The sequence below is a fragment of the Piliocolobus tephrosceles genome, unplaced genomic scaffold (assembly GCF_002776525.5).
Source record: "Piliocolobus tephrosceles isolate RC106 unplaced genomic scaffold, ASM277652v3 unscaffolded_23357, whole genome shotgun sequence".
NCBI classification, from domain to species: domain Eukaryota; kingdom Metazoa; phylum Chordata; class Mammalia; order Primates; family Cercopithecidae; genus Piliocolobus; species Piliocolobus tephrosceles.
This window is the reverse complement of record NW_022305818.1, coordinates 1-6153: the sequence shown is the minus strand read 5'-3', so window position 1 is coordinate 6153 and position 6153 is coordinate 1. Positions and strand designations below refer to the sequence as shown.

General features: G+C 51.0%; 1 pseudogene across 1 annotated transcript; it reads left to right on the top strand.

The window, feature by feature from the left end:
• The first annotated feature begins 4871 nt into the window (after positions 1 to 4871).
• LOC111534261 lies at positions 4872 to 5337 on the top strand (annotated as a pseudogene). Its single transcript, XR_002729055.2, has one exon. The product of XR_002729055.2 is annotated as a cysteine-rich protein 1 pseudogene (transcript).
• The last annotated feature ends 816 nt before the right edge of the window (positions 5338 to 6153 follow it).

Here is a 6153-nt window from a genome sequence, read left to right as displayed (position 1 = left end):
GGCTGCTGTGGTTTGCTGGGGCTCCACTCCAGACCCTGTTTGCCTGGGTCCCTCCCACACCTGGAGTGTCATCAGTGGAGGCTGCAAAACAGCAAAGATGGCTGCCTGCTCCTTCCTCTGGGCTCTCCATCCCAGAGGGGCACTGACCTGATGCCAGTGGGAACGCTCCTGTATAAGGTGTCTGGTGACCCCCTGTTGGGGATCTTACCCAGTCAGGAGGCACGAGAGCTGGGACCCACTTAATGAAGCACTCTGGCAGCCCCTTGGCAGAGGGGTGCACTGCACTTGGGAGAATCCCACCTGTCCGGTCTGCCTGGATTTCTCAGAGCCACCGCGGGGAAAGACTAAGTCTATGGAGACTATGGCCTCCTCTCCCATCAGGGGCTCTTTCCCAAGGAGATGAGAGTTCTGTTCGTAAACCCCTGGCTGGAGTTGCTAAAATGCCTGCAGGGAGGTCCCACCCAGTGAGGAGAGATGGGTCAGGGCCAGGCCTAAACGAGGCAATCTGGCCACAATCTGCTACAGCCATTGTGCCTTACTGCGGGGAATTCCTCCTGCCCCGTCTCCCTGGCATCGGCAGGGACAAATGGCAGAGTGGAGCTGCGGTGATGGCTGCCACCTCTCCCACCCGGAACTCGGTAGTCTTAGGCCGTCTCCAGCCAAGTGGCCACGGAGAGTCTGCATGGCTCTGTGCTTGGGTCCGAGGGCCCTGGTGGCGTGCGCTCACGAGGAAGATCTCTTCTGTGGGTTGCACAGATCCGTGGGAAAAGCGTGGTTTCCTGGGCAAGGCAGCACAATCGCTCACCACCTCCCTTTGCTGGGGGTGGAAGCTCCCCTTGCCCTGTGTGGCTCGCAGGTGGGCCATTGCTCCACCCTGCTTTTCCTCGCCCTCTGTGGGTCGCATCAACTGCCTAGTCCCAGTGAGAGAACCTGGATACCTCAGTTGCCGACACAGGATTCACTTGTTTTCCTTCTTCTTGGTGGACGCCTCGGACTACAGCTGTTTCTACTCAACATTCTGGCCCCTCCTCTGTCTATTTTTACGTAATTAGATTTAGCTATCTTTTCTCAGGGAGTCCCCTCATATAGGTGGTTCGAATCATTTTTTACACCCACTTGTGCTACATGAACCAGGCTTTCTAGTTCTTTAGTGATTCAGATCTCATGCAATCATTTATCTTTGTTTAGATTATCCTGAACATGGATGCCTCAAGAAGGCTTATGACTTATTCTGCATTTTGGAGGAGATGGGACCCAAGCTGACCAAAGAGGAGGAGGAAGCTCTGAGCAAGAAGCTCACAGACCGCCGGGCGCGGTGGCTCAAGCCTGTAATCCCAGCACTTTGGGAGGCCGAGGTGGGTGGATCACGAGGTCAGGAGATCGAGACCATCCTGGCTAACACAGTGAAACCCCCGTCTCTACTGAAAATACAAAAAATTAGCTGGGCATGGTGGTGGGCGCCTGTTGTCCCAGCTACTGGGGAGGCTGAGGCAGGAGAATGGCATAAACCCGGGAGGCAGAGCTTGCAGTGAGCCAAGATCGTGCCACTGCACTCCAGCCTGGGTGACAGAGCGAGACTCCGTCTCAAAAAAAGAATAAAGAAGTTCACAGACATGCCTTGTGGCCCCGGGAGAGGATGATAGTGAACATCAGTGACATCCTCCTTCTGGTTGTGATGGTCTTTGTTCACATCTACTATGCCTGAACTCTATCTGAGCCACTACAATGACTAAGAATTCTTAACAATGAAGCAAAAGAGGCTGGGCGCAGTGGCTCACACCTGTAATCCTAGGATTGTAGGTGTGGTTTCCTGAGCAAGGCAGCACAATCACTCATTGCCTCCCTTTGCTGGGGGTGGAAGCACCGGTAATGCTAGCACTTTGGGAGGCCAAGGCGGGAGGATCACCTGAGGTTGGGAGTTCGAGACCAGCCTGACCAACATGAAGAAACCCCATCTCTACTAAAACTACAAAATTAGCCCCGTGTGGTAGCGCATCCCTATAATCACAGCTACTCGGGAGGCTGAGGCAGGAGAATCACTTGAACCCAGGAGGCAGAGGTTGCAGTGACCCAAGATTGCGCCATTGCAACCTGGGCAACAAGAGTGAAACTCCGTCTCAGAAAAGAAAAGAAGCAAAAGATAATTTTAGTGTTTCATTTAGTAGTTCATTGTGTTGCAAAACAGATGAGCAGTTGGTAATTAAATCTAATGAGATGACTGTAGACTTGATATTTTGCTTTTGTTATTCCTTTGTATCATTAAGAAAGAGTTGATAGATGGCTCTTTTTTTTATTTGAGACACTCTCACTCTGTCATAAAGGCTGGAGTGCAGTAGTGTTGATCTTGACTCACTGCAACCTCTGCCTCCTGAGTTTTTCAAGCGATTTTCCTGCCTTGGCCTCCCAAGTAGCTGGTATTGCAGGTGCCCACAACCATGCCTGGCTAATTTTTGTGTTTTTAGTAAAGATGGGGTTTCATCATGTGGCCAGGCTGGACTTGAACTGCTGATCTCTAGTGATCCACTCACCTTGACCTCCCAAAGTGCTGGGATAACAGGTGGGACTCACCATGTCTGCCTAGATGGCTCTTATTATTTTGAGATATGTTGCTTTAATATGTAGTTGATTGAGACTTTAATATGATGAGGTGTTTAATTTTATTGAAAGCTTTTATGCATCTATTGAGATAGTCATGTGCTTTCAATCTTTAGTTCTGTTTATACAATGAATCACATTTATTGATTTCCATGTGTTGAACCAACCTGGCATCCAGGGATAAAGCCTGCTTGACGGTGGTGGATGGATAAGTTTTTTGATGTGCTGTTGGATTCCACTTGCCAGTATTTTGATGAGAAGTTTTGCAATGATGCCCCTCCCCTCCTCACTTTTTTTTGCCCAGGCTGGTATGCAATGGCATGATCTCAGCTCACTGCAACCTCTGCCTCCTGGGTTCCAGCAATTCTCTTGCCTCAACCTCCCAAGTAGCTGGGATCAGAGGTGCCCACCACCACACCTGGCTAATTTTTGTATTTTTAGTAGAGACAGGGGCGTCACCATTTTGGCCAGGCTGGTCTTGAACTTCTGACCTCAGGTGATCCACCTGCCTGAGCCTCCTAAAGTGCCGGGATTACAGGCATGAGCCACCATGCCCATCCTTGAATGTATTTTCTGAAGATTATGGCTCAAAGATACAACAAGATCATGAAGGTTAAATACGGGATATGCCAGAAAAGTGATCTGGGGTCAAGGAACTCTCCTGCCCATTCCCAGAGGCATCCCAGTCGACACCTGGACAGACAGTAGGTTTAGCCCCGACATCACCCCCTGCTACTTACTGTACTGAAGGCACTGTAGACCTGAAGCTGTTAAAGAGATTGGAGTAGTTGCTGTAGTTTGTACAGCAGGGCCTGAGTTTTGGTGAGGAAGGGTGGGAGTGGTGAGGCACCCACTCAGGGCTGGTGCCACCACTGCCCCTTCTCAGCCAGGCCTGAGGCCAGGCTGCTCTGATCGATAGGCAGTGAGACCCCAGGAGCTTGCAGACTTCACTCCTTGAGCCATCCAAGCACCAGCCCCGCAGGACACTTTTTCAGTTAATGAATCCTATTAACTGCCCAACAGCCCGGTTCGGTCAGTTGGGAGGTGAATCTAATTCTAAGGACAACTATCACATGGGCATTTGGTTTGGAATGTCCTGGGTTCTGAGTCGGTTGAAAGTCAAAGAGGCTCCTGGTCATTTGGGGCAGTCACCTGACCACAGGGAAGCCTCCCTACAAGGCAGCTACAGAGTCAAGTGCTAGGGCAGACAGCCATGAATATGGACATCGGGCCTTCAGCAGGGCTTCTTGTGGGGAAAGTCATTGCATTTTGGGTCAGGGGTGGAAATGTAAAGCCAGGAGTTGAGTCACGATTTGGGCCCTTCTCTTGGGCCAAGCATCTTCTCCAGGCATCAGCATCTCCCTGCAGCAGCCATGGGGTTGGGAGGACTTGGGAAAGGAGTGAGGAGGGTCCTTGCTTTGGAGTCCAGGGCATGGACCCCTGGTCTCAGGCACTCAGGGATCTCCATCTCCAGGGAACCAACTAAATTCCCTGCCTCAGCTTCATTACTCCTCAGTGTTGTTACTCTGAGCCAGTCACTGAATCTAAATTTCAGTGCCCTGAATCATAAAATAAAAGTCTCAACCCCTACTCTGCCCAGCCTACATCATTTATAACGGATTTTTTTCCATGAGCTGTAAAGCATAATGCCCATGCCATGTGGAAAAGTGGGACCCTGTCCTCCCCTGACCTTCCATGTCCCCTCTCATGGACCTGTCCTGATGCTGCACATCTTTATTCTTCCAGATGTGTAATCATTGAACTTATGTGCAAGGCTCTGTCTCAAAAAAAGAAAAAAAGAAAAAAGAAAGAAGGTTAAAATGGGGGAAGAGCAGTGGGAGATGGAGGTGGGTGTTTGGGTGTAAGTAGAGTTTGATTGCGAAGCTTTGTGTGTGTCCTGGACGAAAATGTGTGCCCTTTATCCCCCTGGACATAAGCAGTCGACTTTGTTTTTCTTTTCTTTTCTTTGAGATGGAGTCTCACTCTGTTGCCCAGGCTGGAGTGCAGTGGTACGATCTTGGCTCTTTGCAAGCTCTGCCTCCCGGTTCACACCATTCTCCTGCCTCAGCCTCCCGAGTAGCTGGGACTACAGGTGCCCACCACCATGCCTGGCTATTTTTTTTTTTTTTTCAGTAGAGACGGGTTTTCACTGTGTTAGCCAGGATGGTCTCCATCTCCTGACCTCGTGATCCGCCCGCCTCGGCCTCCAAAGTCCTTGGATTATAGGCGTGAGCCACCGCGCCTGGCCGAGCAGTCGACTTCTTAACCCGTTTGTAAATTGCAGGCAGTGTGAATCGTGATCAGACTCCTGCTTTAGAAAGCTCCACACAGAGTCTCGCGCCTGCAGCCTGCACCGGACCCGGAGCAGCCATGCTCAAGTGCCCCACGTGCGACAAGGTGTACTGCGCCGAGAGGGTGACCTCTCTAGGCAAGGACTGGTATCAGCCCTGCCTGAAGTGCGAGAAATGTGGGAAGACGCTGACCTCCAGGGGCCATGCTGAGCATGAAGGCAAACCCTACTGCAACCAGTCCTGCTACGCCGCCATGTTTGGGCCTAAAGGCTTTGGGCGGGGTGGACCCGAGAGCCACACTTTCAAGTAAACTGGGTGGTGGATACTCCATTCTTGGCTGCTTTCTGGGCCACTGTCCAGGCAAACGCCAGGCCTCGCCCCCACATGCCCAGGGCTGCCTTGCAGCCCCTAATGCTCTCAATAAACCTGAACACTTGGGGGAATAAAAAAAGAAAAGAAAGCTCCACACAAACAGCTGAGTGGAGAATGGACTTGAGTGGGAGATCTATTGAAAGATAAAGAGAAAATTCACAGGAGACCTTGTGGGGCTCTAGGAAGGAGACTGAGAGACAGAGGTGGTGTTTCTGGGTGAAGATGAAAGGTTTGATGGCAGATTAGAAGTGAAGCCAGTGGAGAGGGAAGCATTAAGTGCAACCCTGAGACTTCAAGCCCCAGAGCCTGAGTGCACGAGGCCACCGTTGATGGAAGGAAATTTAGAGCAGGACCGGACGATTTGGGCAACAGAGAGAATCAGGAGTTCACTTTGGAATGGGATGTCTTTGGTGCATTCAGGACTCTACGTCGAGATGCCTAACAGGCAGTGGGAGGGTGGAATGTGCAGTTTGGTCAGGACTGAGATCTGCTTCAGGCAATCCTAGCGCTTTGGGAGGCCGAGGCAAGTGGATCACTTGAGGTCAGGAGTTCAAAACCAGCAAGACCAACATGGTGAAACCCCATGTTGTACAAAAAGTACAAAATTTACTAAAAGTACAAAATTTAGTCGGGTGTGGTGACGGGTGCCTGTAATCCCAGCTACTCAGGAGGCTGAGCCAGGAGAATTGCTTGAACCTGGGAGGCGGAGGTTGCAGTGAGGCGAGATTGTGTCACTGCACTCCTGCCTGGGTGACAGAGCAAGACTGTCTCAAAAAATAAAAAGAAAAAAAAAAGGGAGATGCGGACTGGAGTTATCCATGTGGGCGTCCTTCTCTTCAGGAACACGGTTTGAACACCCGCCCTGTACCAGTCAGTGTGTGTGGTGTCAGGGATG